At 57.7% G+C, this 18,232-nt stretch overlaps 3 long non-coding RNA genes across 9 annotated transcripts; 1 reads left to right on the plus strand and 2 right to left on the minus strand.

The window, feature by feature from the left end:
* Positions 1-760: 760 nt before the first annotated feature.
* Positions 761-4,918, minus strand: LOC116668988. 3 transcript variants are annotated; one of them, XR_004326368.1, is made up of 3 exons: positions 4,836-4,918; positions 2,364-4,677; positions 761-2,010 (listed from the first exon to the last, which is right to left on the minus strand). It is a non-coding gene; the product is annotated as an uncharacterized LOC116668988 (long non-coding RNA). The 3 variants fall into 3 exon arrangements; XR_004326359.1 differs by lacking the exon at positions 761-2,010 and having other exon boundaries at positions 3,391-4,513; positions 4,630-4,677; XR_004326350.1 differs by lacking the exon at positions 761-2,010 and having other exon boundaries at positions 3,391-4,002; positions 4,342-4,677.
* An 85-nt stretch (positions 4,919-5,003) lies between these two features.
* On the plus strand, positions 5,004-16,571 carry LOC116668934. Of its 5 annotated transcripts, none has more exons than XR_004326287.1 (6): positions 5,004-5,566; positions 5,994-6,166; positions 8,433-8,671; positions 10,275-10,949; positions 11,423-11,681; positions 12,306-13,120. It is a non-coding gene; the product is annotated as an uncharacterized LOC116668934 (long non-coding RNA). The 5 variants fall into 5 exon arrangements; XR_004326299.1 differs by having other exon boundaries at positions 5,004-5,332; positions 5,448-5,566; positions 11,423-13,120; XR_004326310.1 differs by lacking the exons at positions 11,423-11,681; positions 12,306-13,120 and adding an exon at positions 16,140-16,571.
* On the minus strand, positions 9,372-10,863 carry LOC116668976. Its single transcript, XR_004326328.1, has 4 exons — positions 10,772-10,863; positions 10,477-10,597; positions 9,918-10,032; positions 9,372-9,716 (listed from the first exon to the last, which is right to left on the minus strand). It is a non-coding gene; the product is annotated as an uncharacterized LOC116668976 (long non-coding RNA).
* Positions 16,572-18,232: the final 1,661 nt, after the last annotated feature.

Raw genomic sequence — 18,232 nt, forward strand, 5'->3', positions numbered from 1 at the left:
AACAACAGAGAAATCATAAATCTCATTCAGTAAGTCCTATTGCTAGTATTAAATCTGGCATTGTTATTTGAGAGTATTTTTGTGTTTTCTAGGAGAAAGGCAATAAGTAATTATGTGGATGCTGCGAGGAAACAAAAGTATTGGTGTGAGAGAAAGACGAACAAATGAACAATCACACGGGTTAAGTATAACACTTCAGTCTTAAATTTGAATTGGAAATGTCAGTGTAATCGCAAGCTTTATTTTTTTCAATTTATTTAAACTGAAAGCAGGAATACTCCACCCGTCTCTCGGCTCCCTCCCGCTGCCTCCCCGAGCCTCTGGCAGCCACCAGTCTCTTCTCTGTGTCTGTGAGCTTGGGTTTTTTGTCTCTGTTTTTCAGATCCCGTGTGTAAGAGAGGTCATGCGGTGTTTGTCCCTCTCTGTCTGACTTTGTTCACTTAGCATGATGTCCTCGACATCCACCCACGTTGTGGCAAGTGGCAAACGCCACTCTTTTATGGCCGGATAGTACGCGTTACAGATCCCACGTCCACCGTCCATCAGTGGGCCCGTGGGTCGTTCCTGTGTGGCGGTTAATGAAAAAAGTGCTGTGGTGAACGTGGGGCGCAGGTATCTTTTTGACTTAGTGTTTCATTTTTTTCCCACATAAATACCCAGAAGTGTAATTGCTGGATCTTTTGGTAATTCTATTTGTAATTTCTTGAGGAACCTCCATACTGTTTTCCATAGTGTCTGCACCAATTTACTTTCCCACCAAAGTGCACAAGGTTTCTCTTCCCTCCACATCCTCGCCAACACTTTTTGTTTCTCGTCTTTATATTATTAGCCGCTCTGGCAGGTGCGAGGTGACACCTCACTGTGGTTTTGATGTGCGTTTCCCTGACGGTTGGTGATGCTGAGTATCTTTTCATGTCCCTGTTGGCCTTCTGTGTGTCTTCTTTGGAAAATCGTCCCTTCAGATCTTCTGCCCATTTTTAAATTAGATTCAACTTTTTGCTGCTGAATTGTATGAGTTCTTTATCTATTTCAAATACCAGCCCTTTATCAGACACATGGTTTGCAAATATTTTCTCCCGTTCGGTTTGTTTCCTTTCCATTTTGCCAACAGCGTCCTTCGCTGTGCGGAAGCTTTCAGTTGCATGTCTATTTGTGCTTTTGTCGCTTTTGCTTACGGTGTCAGACTTTAAAAAGTCACCACCAAGGCCTATGTCGAAGAGTTTACCCCTTACCTTTTCTTCTAGGAGCTGTATGGTTTGAGGTCCGACATGCAAATCTTTAATCCACTTTGAGTTGATCTCTGTGTGTGCTGCAAGACAGTGATCCAGCTTCATTCTTCTTCATGTGGCTGTTCAGCTCTCCCAATACCATTTATTGAGGAGATTCTCTTTTTTTCCTATTTTATATTCTTGGCTCCTTTGTCATAAATCAATTGACCATATATAGTGGGTTTATTTCTTGGCTCTCTAATCTGTTTCATTAATCTATGTGTCTATTTGTGCCAGTACCATACTGTTTTGATTACTGTTGCTTTGTGATATAGTTTGAAACCAAGATGCTCGATCCCTTCAGCTTTGTCCTTCCTTCTCAAGACTTCTTTGGCTGTTCAGGGTCTTTATGGCTCCATACAGATTTTAGGGTTGTCTGTTTTATTTCTGTGAAAAATGCCATTGGAATTTTGGGAGGGATTCCAGTGAATCTGTGTATTGCTTTGGGTGGTATGAACGTTTTTACAATGTTCATTTTTCCAATCCGTGAGCTGATATTTCTTTCCATCTGTTCGTGTCTTCTTAAATTTCTTTCATTAGTGTCTTGTAGTTTTCAGTATATAGGCCTTTCACCTTCTTGGTTAAATTTATTTCCAGGTATTTATTATTTTTGATACAATTATAAGCAGGATTATCTTTAAAATTTCTTTTTCTGATAGTTCATTATTAGTGGTCTGTCCCAGCATCCTCAGAGCCAAACAGCCTGCTGCCTTCTGAGAGATGCAACACCTGTGAAGTTTTCCTGCCAAAGTAATGAGCCTGAGTCTAATGGACCCTTTAGATCTAAACTCTCATTTACAGGAAATCACAGGGAAAGGGAGGCAGAGGACAGTTAGACGTCATCTCAACAAACAGAGACATCCTGAATGAGGGGTTTTTGACCTGGCCTCTTCAATAAGCCTTGGCATGCAAGAAAAAAGGGAGGGGCTGTTTACAGATGAGGAGAAATGGAAGTGACATAAAAGCAAATGCAGGGTGGGGACTTTGTATCATTCTTCAAACAAACCAGCTGTGAAACAGCATCTGGGGGACCGTGGAAATCTTGAACATGGACTAGTACTGGATGACACGGAGGAAGGAGCCTGCTCTGGTTACCTGTGGTGATAGCGTAGAGGTCGTGTAAGAATTGCTTGTCTCTGCCAGAGATTTGAAGTGTTTGTCTCTGCCAAAGATTTATCCTAAATGTTTAGGGGTGAGATGCCAGGCTGGGTGTTATCTCCTGTAATATATTTCACATACACACAAATAATAAAGCAAAGCAAATGTGGCAACAGGTCAAACCTGTTCATTTGTTGCTGGGACATTAGATTATTCTCCTATTTCTGGATGTTCAAACATTTTCAGGATAAAAAGGATTTAAGACTCTGGAGGAGGGAGGAAAGGCCCTGGCTCTCACAGATCTTGGTGGGCCCAGGTCATTTGGCAAAAGCACAAGGAAGCCCTGCCCCCAGGGGTCTCCCTCGGTTTACAGACGAAGTCACCTGTCCCTGTAGGCACTCCTCCTCCTGTCACCCCTGCGGCTGCTCAGAGCCAGAGGCGTGAAGCGTGCTTCCCAGCCCCCATGCAAGTCCTGGCCCACAGGGACCCGGGGGACAGGGCCAGAGAGACCGGGTGGGGGAGCCTACAAGAGACTAGGGCTGGGTGCACTGTGCCACCCACGCCCCTCTCTTACACGGTCCCTAGATGCATGGCCAGAGAGCAAGGAGCAGGACTGCACCCAGGGCCCCCCCATCCCATGGCAGCTGCCCCCCACCCCAGCAAGGACAGCACAGCAGGCAGGTGGCTGGGCGACCGGCAGACTGGTGTGTGCGGGAGGACAACGCCAAAGACATTTCCCAGGCTCGACCCTTCCCGGGCAGCACCACACTCTACAGCGACACAGCCTGGGATCGCAGGGATCGCAGCTGGCCTTCGGGCCTGGGAGAGGGGGCAGATCAACGTCTGAAAGCGACAAGGGAGCGTGAAGGCCTCTGTGGGTTTCAGTTGGAAGTTTAGCCTTAGGGAATGATCTTTCAGATGCACAGGTTCTTTTCTAAGACTATTAACTACAGTTGTCACAAATCTATCATAGTGAAAAACTGAAAACAATCCTAATTTCCTAGAGGACAAAGCACGGTAGAGATACAGCATGGCCCCAGTTTTTAATTGTACTATATTGATAAGGTAAGCTGAAAACACACTGAAATGTTTCAGAACCCATGTCCGCTGGACGGCAGAGCGGCAGGCGCCTTTCACTCTCGTGCTGTGTGGTTTCCGTGTTTGCTGGGGCAGGACCACTTGCCCGACACCTGCTATGGCCCAGCACCCACGCCTAGAGCATTCTGCGCAGGCTGCGGTGAGACTGGCCTTTTGCAGATGAGGAAGCTGAAGCTCAGAAACACTGAGGGATGTAGCTGGTGAACCAGGGCCCCAGCCCGAGGCTACAACACAGAGCTCAGACATGTTGCAAATTCGGGGCCTTGTGAAAATGTAGCTTCCTGGGCCCCACCGCAGGGCTTCAGATGGGATTTGTCTGGTTGCAGAATGCAGCTCCCAGAAGCCGGAAGACCCAGGGTCTGAAATCCACCCACCCCCCGAAGTTCCCTCTGCTGCTTAAGTGCCCGCTGCCTCATCCTGGTGTCAGTGCGTCTGAACCGCCATGGAGGGGGCATTCACGCCCACAGCCCCCCGACACCCGCCGGCCCCAGGAGGGGGCAGGATCTGAACTCAGATCTGTCCGAAGTCCTGTGAGTTCCTAGGAGCAATGGAACCAGGAAGAAAAGGAGCCCCGAGACTGAGGGATAAGTGGGGGTGGACTGCGTGTCAGAGACGGGCTACCACGGGCCTGCGGGGTTCTGGAAGGTTCCGACATCTTAGCTGAGCACCTACACAGGGCCGACTCCCCGCTGGGGCGTGGGTGGGGTAGCGCCCGCCCTGCTTGGCCTGACACTGACCCAACTTGGATCCCCGGGGAGAGGGGCACTGTGGTCGCCCTGGGCCACTCCAGCTCTGCCCTTGTTGGGGGTGGTCCCCTTGGCCAGACCAGAATGTCTGCTGCCCATCAGGGGAGGATGGGGGCTGCTCCAGGACGCACCTGAGAATTTCACTGGGCGAAGGGAGCATTTTAGCCCCTCTTGTTCAGAGCTGCGGCGTCCCCGGTGCCAGCCACAGCCGGGCGCGGACTGGCGGTCCGGATGCCGGCTCCAGGCTTCCTGTCCGGAAGGCTGGGCTGACGTCAGCCTGCGTGGGGCTCGCCCTCTCCCGGCCTGTGCGGAGGCAGGGAGGGTCTGGAACCGGGGCTCTGGGAACCGGTGCCCGGCCCCTGGGGGGAGCCATGGACCCGGGGCCACGTGGGCGCACCTGGGGGGCCCCCGGCCCACACCTGATAGCGTCCTGGCAGGTCCAAGGAGAGAAAACAGGAACCAAAACCCTGCGGGAAAGAGAAGCCCTTTCAGACCCCACACTGGATGTGGGCTGGACAGGAAGCTGAGGGCTCTGGGTGGCAGGCTGGCGGCCCGGCCACCGCCGGAGGTCCGGCCTCCGAAGGACCGCTGCCCCCCCTGCCCCGCCCACCTCACCCGTTCTCACCCCCACCTCTTGCGTGGCTCTCCTTCCTGTCCCTCCTCCTGGGTTTCCAGCCCACTGGGTAAAAAGTCTAAAGAATAATAAACCTGAAGACTGGAGCCGGCTGTCCTGCACCCACTGTGCGGGGGAGCTGGGGGCGTCCTGCCCCCTGAAGGTCCCTCTCCTGAGCCAGCGCAGAGGCCCTGCTGGAGAGCCCAGGGGGGCCCACCCGCCTCCTTACTTCCAAGGGAGGGGTCAGCTCAGAGAGAAGCCAGACGGGAACCCAGTCAGCAGGCAGACTGCACGCGGGCTCCTGGCCTGGGTGGGAAAGGGCCTTCGAAGGGAGGGGCCTGCCTGCGCTCCGCACAGCAGGTACGCAGCCTGAGGCCGTGAGAGGAGGGCATTCGTCACTTCGGTGCTGGCTGCCGGCAGGTGACTCTGTCCTCCAGGCTGTCCTGGCTTCAGTACAGCCGCTCCGGGCCCCCTTGGAACAGAAGCCCAAGTGGAGGGGCTGAGAGTGGGTGAGGAGGGCCCTCCCAGATCCTGGGGCTCTGTGAACCATGTGAGACCCCGTATCATTTGTAAGGTGCAGGCACAAGGCTTGGGGACACCAAGGGGGTTCCTGACACTTTTCAGAGCCCTGGCACAGAAGTGTCGCAGTCACCGTGCAGAGCAACCCTCAGTGTGGACGACAGGACCTGCCTGAGTCTGGGAACCATCGTGACGGAAAGCTGTTTGCTCAAGTCACCCCTCAGGTGTGTGGGTGTGGGCGTGCGTGTGTCTGTGCGTGATGTGCGTGTGAGTGGGGAGGGTGTATGTGGAGTGTGTGTCTTCTGAGTGTGTGCGCGCACGTGTGGTGTGCGCGTGTCTGGGTATCTGTATTGCCCACCCTCCCTCTCGGGGTTTGCGGGGACGTCCTTGGGGCCTCACAGCTCTGCCTGGGCAGGGAGGGCAGGTCTGTGCGGAGACCGCGGGGCCTTGGACAGCCACGCCTGCACACACGTGCCCAGGCTCGCACCTGCGCCATGGCTGTGCTGAGATGGAGGAGCGGCGCCAGAGGGAAGGGGGCCTATTGCACAAGTGTGTCTGAAGCCTGTGGATGGTGTGGGCACACAGAGATGACAATGACTTGAGGCCTGGAGAGCAGCAGGCATGGGGACACTTAAATCCCTGTCACTTCAGTCATGTTGACTTCCTGGCCCAACTGGAGGCAGCGCAGCATGTCCCTGTCCCGATGGAGGGAAGTGCACAGTGACCGAGCGCCCCGGAGGATGTGGCCAGCCCGGGATGTCGGGGCCTGTGGGAAGCTGCTTGCGGACAAGGCCTCAGGCTCAGGCCAGCCTCGGCTCTGTGGGGTGAGGCGGGGTGAGGGGGGCGGGTCCCCAGGGGCTTTCTCTGGAGGCAGGTGGGGCTGCTGGTTAGAGGGTCTCAGAGTCCCTGGGTCCTCACACTCCAGCGATGTGGCCTGCAGGGGTCCTGGGCCCCATGCACACGTGACCCCAGAAGACGCAGGCAGAGACAGTTGAACAGCCCACAGGGAGGGTCCCAGGATCAGAGAGGAGGCTGAGTGGTGTGGCCACGATCCAGAGGATGCTGGGGCTCCCAGGAACTGGAGGAGGCAGGGAGGGAACTTCCCCTAAAGCCTTGGGAGGGAGTTTGGTCCTGCTAATGCTTTGATTTCAGACTTCTGGCTTCCAGACTACAAGAGAATAGATTTCGGTTGCTTTAAGATCCCCCACCCCAACACACACACACCTGATCTGTTCTGCTTTGTTTTGGGTGGCTTAGTGAGGCCACTTGCCCTGCAGCGTGCAGAGCCTTTGTGGGGAGGGGGGTCTTTCATTAGGGGCGGGGCCTGGGACTCCCACTCTGTGGGGCTCAGGCTCTTGACCCGGGGAGGAACAGCACAGCCCCAGTGAGACCAGGGCCAGGGCCAGCCAACAAGGGACGCTATCAGCTTGTCCTCGGCAAGGGGACATCCATATGGAGCTCCAGGCTCAGCTCACGTCGCAGGGCTCCTCCCAGGGCTGCCTCCTGGGATCCCACCCCCGCAGGACCACCCCACTGTCTCTCGTGTTCCCACCCAAGGCTCAGCCCCAGCCCACGCGGGAGCAGAATGGCTCCAGGCTCTTCCAACTCAGACAAGCTGGGGGCCTCTCATGGGCCCGATCCCCACTGAGCTGTAAGCCATCCGGGGGTCTCTCGCTGGAGAGGAGGGAGAGGTCACTCACAGCCGCTGGCTAGAGGGCTCTTCTGTTTGGCCTCTTCCTTCTGGAGTGTCACCCCCTCCAAGCAGTCCTCCCTGACTATCTTATCTAAAGCTGCACAAGTACGGCTTCTCATTACACTCTTGTGCACTCTGCACAGCACTTGTCTGGTGGGCAGTGTGTCTAGTGCTCAGGGCATGTACTCAGGGTCCAGAGCACCTGCCTTTGGGTCCAGCTCCTGTGTGATCTTGGGAAAGTTGCCTAACTTCTCTGTGCCTCTGGATTACGGTGGCTCTGGCTCCAAGGTTTAGCGAGCTAAGGAGCTCAGAACAGTGCTGGAAAAAGGAAGCTCAGCGGGCACTGTGACCCCAGGAGGGTATAGACCATGGACTTGCAGAGAGTGAGGGTGCTGCACCCGGCACCCCCAGCCTCAAGGTGCTGCCCTGGAGCATGTGAGTGGGTGAATGACCTGGATCTGCTGCTTCCCAGACCTGCTCGTGTCCATCCCCCGGGAGTGACAGAAAACTGCCTGGAAAAGCAGACCTCCAGCCCCTGACTCTGTGTTAACAGACCCCGCCCGCCCCAGTGGGCCAGCATTCCAGGGTCACTGGCCCAGAGCGAAGCTGGTGGACGCAGAGGGTGGGCCTGGCCTCTGGCAGTGGGGACACCTGCTTGTGCTTCCCTGTGAAATTGCGGGAGAGCGAAGAGATGGTCAGGAAGGAGGAGGGGCAGGCACCCCTCAGACAGATCGCAGGGAGCTCCTCCCCCAGCCTTCCTTCCTTCCCACTCAGCTCCCGACTGCGTTCCAGACACAAACACTGAGGGGCTCCTCTTGAGCCCAGGGGACTCAGGTCCCCCGGGGAGGTGGTACAGCGGATTGGCATTTGCACCTCAGAAAACACCGAGCAAGGCCACTGGATGCCCCATGTTCCCACTGCCTCCTTCCCCCAGAAAAGGTGGAGGGTGGCCACCTCAGGCTGGCTCCCCAGGGCAGCAGGAAGTTGTCCAGCTCCACGGCTGACCTGCTGTCTTAATGACCGACGTGGCCACTTGGCAGCCAAGCCAGCTGGCTGTGACTGTAAAGCCTGGTGAACAAAGTAGACCATTAAAAGGCGATACGGAGGCGCTTGCCTGCACCCCAGGCAGACGAGCTGGAACGAGGCAGGCACGCTGCTTGGCAGGACAGCCAGGTCTCGCGTCCTCGTTCACAGGCTGCGGGCAGGACTGGAGGTTTAGGGCCTGACGGGCAGGGAGCAGATGGGGCTGAGTCATGGCGGATGAGAGGTCACATTCTGAGGAGAAAGTAGTTGACCCACATTGTCCCCAGGGTCCCCCTCCTTGGTAGAAGCCTCCGAGGACCCTTCCCACATGCAGTCCCTCCACTGCCTCATCCATCCATCCATCCATCCTTCAGGAGCCAGGCACTGTCCAGGGTTCTGGAGACACAGTGAAGATCCAGCCACAGCCCCTGCCCCAAGCAGCTGAGGCCAGGGCAGTGACTGCAAACCCAGATGGCCAGCAGTGCCGGGCAGTGATGTGAGGCAGCAGGCGGACAGCTTGTGGAAAACCACAGGAGAGCAGGATGGTGCGTGACAGTGGACCTGCAGGCCTGGCTGTGCCCCTCAGGGCCATGGCTCTGGACGCCTGGACCCAGTAAGTAAGGTGGTGCGATGACTGGGGCTTGTAGAGAGAAAACACACAGGAGCGTAGGTCCTCTACGGGTGTTACCCCAGGCCCCCGAACCACTAAACACAGAGGCAGGGCCAGGAACGTGGACTTTAAAGGCTCTGCCGGAGGCTGTGGTGTGAACCCCCACCCCAGGGAGCTAATGGGCCACAGGCCCCCACAGCCATGCTGAGACCCTCTGCCAAGGCCACATGGACCAGCTTTGTGTCCTTGGACAGCCCTGGAGCCACCTCCAGGCCTTGTTTTCTGGAGAAAAGGGGGAACTGGGGCCAGAAGTCCTCCAAGAACCTTCTGGCTCTCGGCCTCTGCCCTGGTTTCTGGCCTGGGACCCAGGCTCTGCCTGCAGTACCAAGGCGTGTGCGGAGCCGAAGCCAGGAGCTGCTCGACATGAGCCCGTGCAGTCTCCTCACCCGCCCCCCAGCTGTCACCCCCAGCTTGTGCGGTCCTTGTCACCCTGTACCGTCTCAAACGTCCAGGGGGCCTTTGTGTGGCACCTGCCAGGGAGAGTGGTCGGCTCAGGCTGAGTCACGGCTTGTTCTGCTGTCCTTGAGCCTGCGGTCTCCACCACTGGAGAGAGCCTCCCCAGGGAGGAGCTGCGGACGGACAGACAGACAGAGCAGGGGAGAGGACCCGTGAGCTCAGCTCCCATGTGGACCAGCGTAACAGCTGCCAGCCTTTGAGGGCATTTCTGGAAAACTCAGGCTGCTCTGAACGGGCTGGGGTTTACTTTAAACGTGAGCTTCTTCGTTGCCAAGGCTGTCAGTTGCCCAGAACCAGAATCGACCTGGGGTGGGGGGGGCGGCGACCAACAACACATAACCCGACTTGGGGGGGCTCCCCATGGTCTTCCTCCCTGCGGCTGAGCCGATGGGCACAAAGCTGCCTGTGGGGCTCTCCCGGGAAGTCCACAGCCTTTCCATTCACACAGGGGACATCAGAAAGGGCTCTTACGGGTGAATGCCCGGTGTTCACGATGCGAGGATGCCAAGAGTGGTTCAGAGCTAGTGCCCACCTGTGGGCAGTGTGCAGGCCTGAGGAAAGCATCCAAGCAGGCCTGCCCCTGCTGAGTCCTGTGTCCCGTGCGTGTCGGAGTGTCCTGCAGGCTGGAGCTCCAGCCTCAGGGAGCTGGGCCCCTCCCCGTGGTGGCCGGAGCACCCACGGTACAGACTGCAGGGCATCAGTGGCTGCAGAGCCGATCAGGGCTGTTTCGTACCTGCTCGCTGACACAGGCCAACTCCCAAAGCATCTCTGTTCAGGCAGCAAGGTGGTATGGGTCACAGCCTCAGCCTGCTCACCTTCTGGGGCCACTGTCACCACAAGAGTTGTGCCTGACAAAACAAGCTAAGGTCCATTCACATTGTCACCGTCCTCACCTGGGGGAGCCCGTGAGGACAGGGAAGGGGGCTGAGGCTTGTCCTGGAGTCAGAACCCCAGGGAGCCACGGGCCAGTGGGCCTGACCCTGGGGCTTCATCCGGCACTCACTGGTTCTCCATGATGGAGAGGAAGTAGGGGTGGACAGCGGGCCGCCCGGAGCTGACGCCGGCGCCCCTCCGCCCCCCTCCCTCCCAGCGGTCTCTAGTGTCCGCGCAAGTGCTCCAGCCACCATGCGCTGCTCTGCCACGGATGCTCCAGCCTCGTGGGTCCCCGTGTCACACCCTGCTGTGCACAGTGACACCCCACTCCCTCCACACCACGTGGACCCCACCCACCCCCAGCTCCACAGCGCCTGGGGCCGCAGCTGGCTCCCAGGCTCCCTGAGACGCGTCCTCACCCTGAAGAGTTTCCAGGATCGTCCAGTCTCGGTGGTGCTGCCCGCTGTCGCCTGGGTGACTCTCCTCACAGACACTGCCATCTGGGCGGGGTGGGGGAGGCGGAGGAGGCCGCAGGGCCCCCTGTGCAGGGAGAGGTGAGTCTCGTCTCAAGAGGGGCCTGTTGAGCCGTGCCTACTTCCCCGCACCCTCCCCCCACATCTCGCCTCCCCACCCACATGCAATCACAAACTTGCATCCAGCTTTACGAGCTGGAAATTTAACATCAAAAATCCTTCCTGCTACTTAAATTTCTACCTTAGGACCCGGAAAGACAGAGCAGATTTTCTCCCCCTGTTTTACGCCGAGCTGATTCAAGTGGGCACGTTGCCAGGGTGAGCATCACCAGGGAGCCTCTTCCCGCCGCCTCCGGGCGATGCGTGAGAACTTCACAGCCTCCTCCATCTGGCCAAACACAGCCCGGAACGGCCTGAGGGTGAGCCCAGGGGCACGGTCTCCTTGGTCTCCTCCGACGTCTGGAATTGCGTAGAGCAGACGCCGAAAGCGTCACAGGGCTAGCGCTCCCCTGAATGTATTCCATTGTTTTAATCTGAATTGGTTCTTTTGAGAAAGGAGACGCAGATCTCATGGTGTGTCCCTTTCATGTGCGGGAGCTCTAATCACGTGGTATTCTGTAGGTGCCCGAAAACTTGTATTTCTAATTCCTCCGGAGGCCCATCATGAAAGAGCTTGTTATGACTACGGGCCTTCCCCCAGGACGTAGGCACTGCGAGGGGGAGACAGCGCGAGCCGCTGCCTGTGAGGAGGGGCCTCGCAGCCTTCAGCGTTCACAGCTCAGCCTGCAGTGACCGCTCGGGGTGTCTGCGCCCTGCGCTGGTGATGCAGTTCTAGCATTTGCAGGCCAAGAGGGCAGGGACCATCTCACCACCCACAATTTCATCCCTGCAGGATTGGGCCACCTTGCCAGGCCCAGAGCAGATAAAGGGCCTGCTCCACCCCAGCCCTGGTGTGCAGAGAGGGGATGAGGGGGTGCCCACAGAGGAGGCAGAGACGTCTGGAAACCCCTGGCTGCAGAGAAACGGCTGAGGACTGTGTCCCTCCCTGCTCCCATTTCCTGTCACCTTTGGAGGCCATGTGTCTGTCCTTCACGGCCTTCTCCCAGCTCTGGACAGTCCTTTGCTGCTAAGGGTCTCAAGAATGCCAGGAGGTGAATCTTGCCACTGGGCAAAATGTTCCTTTCATCTGGGATTCCTTAGAAAGAGTTCTGAGCCTCACAGAGGGATGTGGGCTGCTGAGCGGATCTCGTGAAACTCTGAAATGAGAGGAGACTCTGAAATTGGAGACTCTGAATTGGAGGAGGAGCTCTGAAACTGGGGAGATGGCAGACATTAGCACAGGGTGGTAGGTCACCTTGAGGTCAGACGACAACCCCTGGCCTCTGCTTCCCGGTTCCACACTGCGTACAAGTCAGCCTCAGCTCAGCAAACACTAGGCCCATGATTCCTGTTGTTTGCTGGCTGGCAGTCCAGACTCTGCGTGGAACAGGAGAGAGAAAGTTGTGACTCCTACTCTTGAGATGCTTGCAGTGTAGACTTAGCAGAGATGGATTCTGAGAAGATTATGTCAGAACCAGACAGCACTATTATATGTCAAGCTCCGGAAGAGATTCCTGAGGCAACCAGGAAGGTGGATGTAGAACATCCTTCCCATCCCCCTCCCTTAGTATTTAGAACCCCAACTTTTAGCTGGGTACATTGCCTTCAGATGAAAGACTACATCCCCCACACTACATTATGACTAAGTGAGGAATGTCCTCTTGGTTGGAATGCAGAGGTGATGACTGCCGCTCAAGCAGCCATTTTGGACCATGAGGTGGCACGGTCAGTATGAAGGAGCAGCATGTGGAAGAAGTCTGAATCCCAACTCTTATCTGAGCACATTGTAATCTGGATCACCCCCCAACCCCAGTTAGCTGGGCATATTCCCCATCTTCTCTTGCAGCTAGATGTGGCTATGTGCCTAAATTTTGGCCAACAAATTTTAGGCAGATATGTTGCATGCCTCTTCCAGAAAACATCCTAGTGGCTGGGCCACGCCCTCTGCTGTGGACTGAATGGTGTCCCCCACAAAATTCATATGTTGAAACCCTCACCTCTAGTGTGATAGTATTTGGAGATGGGGCCTTTGAGGGGAGACGAGGTTTGGGTGAGGTCATGAGGGTGGGCCCCCCATGACGGGATAAGTGTCTCTATAAGAAGAGGAAGAGACACCAGAGTCCTCTCTCTGCCAAGTGAGGACACAGGGAGAAGGCCGTCTGTAAGCCAGGAAGAGGGGACTCACCAGAGCACAACTCTGCAGGCACCCTGATTGCAGACTCCCCAGAACGGAGGGGAAGAAACGTGTGTTGTGTGAGCCCCCAGTCTGTGGCGTTTTGTTACAGCAGCGGAGCACACTGACACCGCCTCCTCCATGCCGCCCGTCCGCTGGCGGGGAGCCCAGGCGGCCGTGCAGGTCCAGCAGGGAGCCCGCTGATGGTGCAGAGGCGAAGCACCGGGCGGCGTTCCGTCTGGGCCGGGGCGCCTCCCCCCGCCCCCCAGCTGTCTTTGATTTGCAACATATTCTGAGATACAGCATCTGTCTGAAACCTGCGCGTGTCTGGCTTTTGCTCTGGTTTTCCGATGAAAGAAAAATGAATTAATTTGCCTGAAAATTCTCACCCCACAAGTTAATATACATTTTCCAGCTCTCATCTTCCCCAAATAGGCCATGTCGCCTGCGGCTTCCCCAGTAAATTATCACACACGGTGGCTTAAACCAACAGAAATTTACTCTCTCACGGTCCTAGAGGCCGGAAGTCTGCAGTCAAGGTGCCGTCAGGACCACGCCCCTATGCAGCTTTCGGGGGGGAGCCTGCCTGCCTCTTCCAGATCCTGGGGGCTCCAGGCGTCCCTTGGCTTGTGGCCCCCCCCCCCCATCTCTGCCGCCATCATCGTGCGGGCTTCGCCTCTTCCCTGTGTCTGCCCCTGTGTGTCTCCTGTAAGAGCACGCGCCACGGGATTCAGGGCTTTTGGGTAATTTGGGTTTAGGGTGTGTTTGGATCGTCCAGGACAGCCTCCCACTGAGGTTCGTAACTGAATCTGCAAAGACCCTTCCCAAATGAGGTCACGTGGAGGGGTTCTGGGGATTTGACACGGACATGCCTTCTGGGGGCCTCCTACTGGCTGGCCACCGTGAGTCATCGTAAACAGAACACAAACGGCCTTGGAGAAGGCCTTCCAGACCCCGGAAGTCCCCGGCCAGCCTGTGGCAGCCCCAGGAGGCTCCCAGGCTCCTCCCTGCGGCTCGGACGCCCCTGGGCCTGCTACGCCCAGCGCAGCCTGCGGCCACACACCTGGACCCGCCTCCCGGCCTGGCTGCAGGGGCTCGGCCACCGACCTGGGTGGCCCCTGGGCTGAGATAAATCCTTCTGGGTGCTTCCCTAGCTGCTCCTGCTCCTCTCTGCCCCCCGCCTCCCACCCTGAGAGCCGCACGGCTGTCGGAGGATCCGCTGGGCTCAGGGTCCTGAGCGCTCCTTTGCCTAGGAGGGGGCCCTGACCGCCCCTCTGGCACCTGGTGCCCTGGACCCCTCCCACCTGCATGCCGCCTCACCTTCTGGGGTCCCCTGCCGTCACAGGCTCTCCTCCCCCAACACTCAGGAAACTGGCGTTGGCAGTGTTTTCTTTCCATGGGTTTTCTCGACCCTCCTACCCCTCAGGGTCAGCTTGGGGCCCCGAGTGGCAGATGCGTGGAGGAGGTAGGCACCTCAACCCGAGAGTCAGGCCAGCCCTGGATTCCTGCCACCCCCCGGCAAGTGGGAGCAGACCTCAAGCCCACGGGAGGGGTCCCCTAATATGGAGATGCTTTCTCAGTGCCCCCTTCCCAGTGTCATCCGGTCAAGCCCTGTCCCCCTTCCTCTCTGCCGCCCAGCCTCCTGCAGTGGCCTCACACCCTCGTCAGCAGTGCCCCCGGCAGTTGTGCAAAGGGACACTTCTCACCAAGACCACCGCACAGCCTCCCCTACTTTTCTCTCTCCCTGGCCCCGGTCCCCGCCCCTCCACCTCCTCCTCACTGCCAGTCCTTTGGGACCACCTAGGGGACCACCGCTCAGGAGCCCTGCATGAGGTCCAGCTCCCCTGGTGGCATGTTCTCTTGTCCTGGGGGCCACACGACTGGCCCAGGCTGCAGCCAACCCACCCTGCCTGTCATTTCCAGAAGCCACTCCCTGGCACCCTCGTTGCACCCTGTGCGCCTGCAACCTCGCTCCCCACCCCCTACCTGAGCTCCTAGGGCCTGTCTCCGACTTCGCAGCCAACCAGGTACCTCAGACATCTCCCTGCCACCTCTACCATGTCCCTGCAACAAGCAGAATCCCACCAGATGGGAGAACTTTCAGGAGAGTTCCCAGACTGGAAGCCCCCGGGGCAGCAGCAGGGATGGGACCACCCAGGGTTGCGCGGGGCCCGGCCCCCAAGCCCTACCCCTCCCTCCTACCCCCCAACCTCTGCAGGGGCTCCCAGCAGCCGAACCCCCCAGCGAGTCACCCTGCAGGGGGGCCTGGGCATCGGGGCGAGGAAGTGACCCCCTGGGGACTTGCCACAGAGCAGGAGAATGAAGCCAGGCCGAGGGTGCCGCCCAGTTTCCCTGGAGCAGAGACGGGGTGGAAGGAAGCCGCCCTCCATCGCCGAGGGAGCACGCGCAGCTCCTGGCTTTCTGGGGGCTAAGTGACGTGTTCTCAAGAGCTCGTGCTTAGAACTGAGATGCCCACATGGCCGTAGCCGCGCTGGGAGCAGAGCCACTCATCTCCATCGCCGCCCCGAGACAGGTTCCTGACACGTCCGACTTGGAAGTCGTTGGTTCCTCCGGTTGCCACCCCACAGTGCTTCCCCTTTGCTGGACCAGGATTGGAAGAGGCTGGGGACACCTCTCCTGCCTTTGGACTGGGCTGTGGCCGTATACGGGCAAACCAAGACCTCAGGTTCCCTGATTCCTGCCTGTGCGGCCCCCTCCCAGACAGCCCGGGGGGTGGGTCCGTGTCCATGGCCAGGCCCGCCCCAGGGACTGCCTCTAGTGTAAGAGGCAGAGTGGACCAGCGTGATGTACTGCCTCCAACCACACCTGCTGTGACTGCCCTGCGTGGATGGCCCTGCAGCCATCAGGACCAGTCCTACTACTGTTGGTGCCTGGCCACCAGCGGCCACGACCCCACTGTATTACTGTCAGTGCTCAGCTGTCATTAGGACCAGCCCCATTGCTGTCACTGTCACTGCTCAGCCTTGTTGGCCAGGGCCACCCCGCTAGGTGGTCTGTAAATCCTTGAGCAGGAAGGGATGTCTTTAGTTGAGCAGGGCCTGGGTTGGCCAAAGGCCACAGGACGCAGTGAGACGTCACCTCTCTAGTGTCAGCCCACCCCCGCCAGGTGAGGGGGGAACGGACGGGGCATGGAGTCGGAGGAGGATGAGACACCGCACGCCCACGCGGCCAAGGGTCTCGGAGCAGAGGCCTGGTCTCCATCTGGTGCGGCGGCCACGTTCCTCAGGCCGTGAGCTAAACGCAGACAGGGGTGCGTGTAAGCGGGCCTCGCCGTCCCTGAGCGATGACCAGTGATATGAGACCTGTTCACATACAGGGAAGTGGTTACGGTTTGTGCGTGGGCGCCCTTGAACCTGATGCTGACCGAAACAGCACCTGCGGCCCGTCAAACACGCACCGTCCATCGGCTTCAGTTACCACAGAAAAGGGCACGCTGACCAGAAGGAAAGAAGGTCCGTGTTGAAAACACAGATGAAGCGCCCTCCCCGGGCGCCAGCGCCGGGCCTCCTTCGGTGACGAGACCCCGCCAGGTGCCGAGGCCGCGCTGACTCGCTGCGTCTGCCTGGCTGCTCCTTTTTTTGAAACCTTGAAGGGACACATCCCTGACTTGCCGAATGCTCTTTGTTCTGACAAGACGCAAAGCTGTGCTGGGAGCCCTGCTTCTCCGGAGCGGTTTCTCGGAGGAGGCTGGGAAGCGGGCTTCCGGGCTGGTCCTCAGTTTGGCTCAGATAAAACTCTTCTATTCTAATCATTGCTTGTTTGCTGGTTATTTTTGTCGACACCAGCCATCATAATGGACAAAGGTCCCCAGAACGGACCCATCCTCACACACTCACAGGTCCTCCGGTGGTCCCTCCGCAGGCCTGGTGAGGGGGGACAGGATTCACCGTCTGTCCCCGATGTCTGTGGAGGGAAAATCAAAATGGAGTTGTTGTTGCTCGGAGAGCCTCTCAAATGAAGCCGGGAGGCCACTGAGGACGGGGATGGAATCTGACCCTGTGACCCCTTCTTGTCCAACGTCGGCGTCCAGGACACCTGCCACACACTTGGGACACCTATGGGACCCCCACCCTATGAGAGCCACCCGTGAAGGACACTTGTCAGAGCACAGACAGCTTCATGGCTTTCGCCTTTATAAACCCCTGGCTGTTTCTCTTCCCTGGAAAGCTCGTGTCTCCCAAATTCCAATCCTTAAGCCCCAAATGAAGGTCCTCTGGCCTTGGCAGCCTCCACACCGGTTGCTGCTTGATGGCCCTTAACGCCTGCCCTGACTCCTGTGTCTGGCGTAGTTCAGGTCAGTGGTTCCCACCCAGCGCTGGTAACATTCGGGGCCAGGAAATCCTCGGTGTGGGGCCGCCCTGCACTAGGCTCTAGCACCCTAGCTGGCCTCCACCCTCCCTGGCCTCCACCCACTAGAGGCCAATAGCACCTCCCTGCGTGGAGACAACCGAAACATCTGCAGACATCGCCACACATCCAGGTCCTCATCCCCACGTGTCCCCATCCTCAACACCCTGTTGAGAACCTCTGATACACAGACGGTCCAGGCTGAGGACAGAGGTGGAAGCCCCCAGTGCCTCTCCAGCCCCAAAGCGGCCGGTGCCAGGACACAGGGAGAAATCAGGGGAAGCTGGTGGCGGTGGGCGGGGAGGGGCAGGAGCCTGGCTCACCCTTGTCCTCAAGGCAAACGAGGAACATCGGGAGGTCAGGAGGGTGAGGGCAGCACCGAGAAACGCGAAACGCCCTCCGAATGGAGCAGTGACTTGAATAACTCTCAGAACATTTGCGTGGAATAGTTTGCATTTCAGTGACTCAAGCTTTCAGAACATGCAAACTCTTGGGGCCCCATGGGTGACAGAAACCCTTTGTGCGGCAAAGCTGGGAGAGAGGGGAGTGTGGCCTGGGCCAGAAACGGATCAGGCTGCTCCTGGCACCACGGGGGGAGGGAGGAGGGTCATCCCTGGCGCCCCAGCTAGCAGCATGTGCGTGTGTTATTCGGAGCTGGAGGTCAGTTAAAATAAGAGATGAATGACTTAACGTGAAAATGACAAGTGTTTGAAGTAATGAATATTTGCATGATAAAAAGAAGAGATTTAATTTAAATACAGACATTTGAGGAGAGATGGCCTCCACCCTGCGAAATGAGAAGAGTGCCCTGGGGAGGTCGCTGGTCTTGGGGTTCCCGGCCTGTCCTGAGCCGCAGGGATGCCTCCTGCCCCTCCTCCGTCAGGAAAGCCACGCGGCCTGGACACTTCTGCACAGACCTCCCCAACACCAGAGACACTTGGAGCTAACCATCTTGATAATCGGTCATTCTAAGACAGGGCATGAAATCCCAGACACAACACCTCTATCTTTCTTTCCTCAGTTTCCAACCGTAGCGGGTGGAATGGTGGCCCCTAAAAGGTA

This window comes from Camelus ferus, chromosome 1 (genome assembly GCF_009834535.1).
Source record: "Camelus ferus isolate YT-003-E chromosome 1, BCGSAC_Cfer_1.0, whole genome shotgun sequence".
NCBI lineage: Eukaryota > Metazoa > Chordata > Mammalia > Artiodactyla > Camelidae > Camelus > Camelus ferus.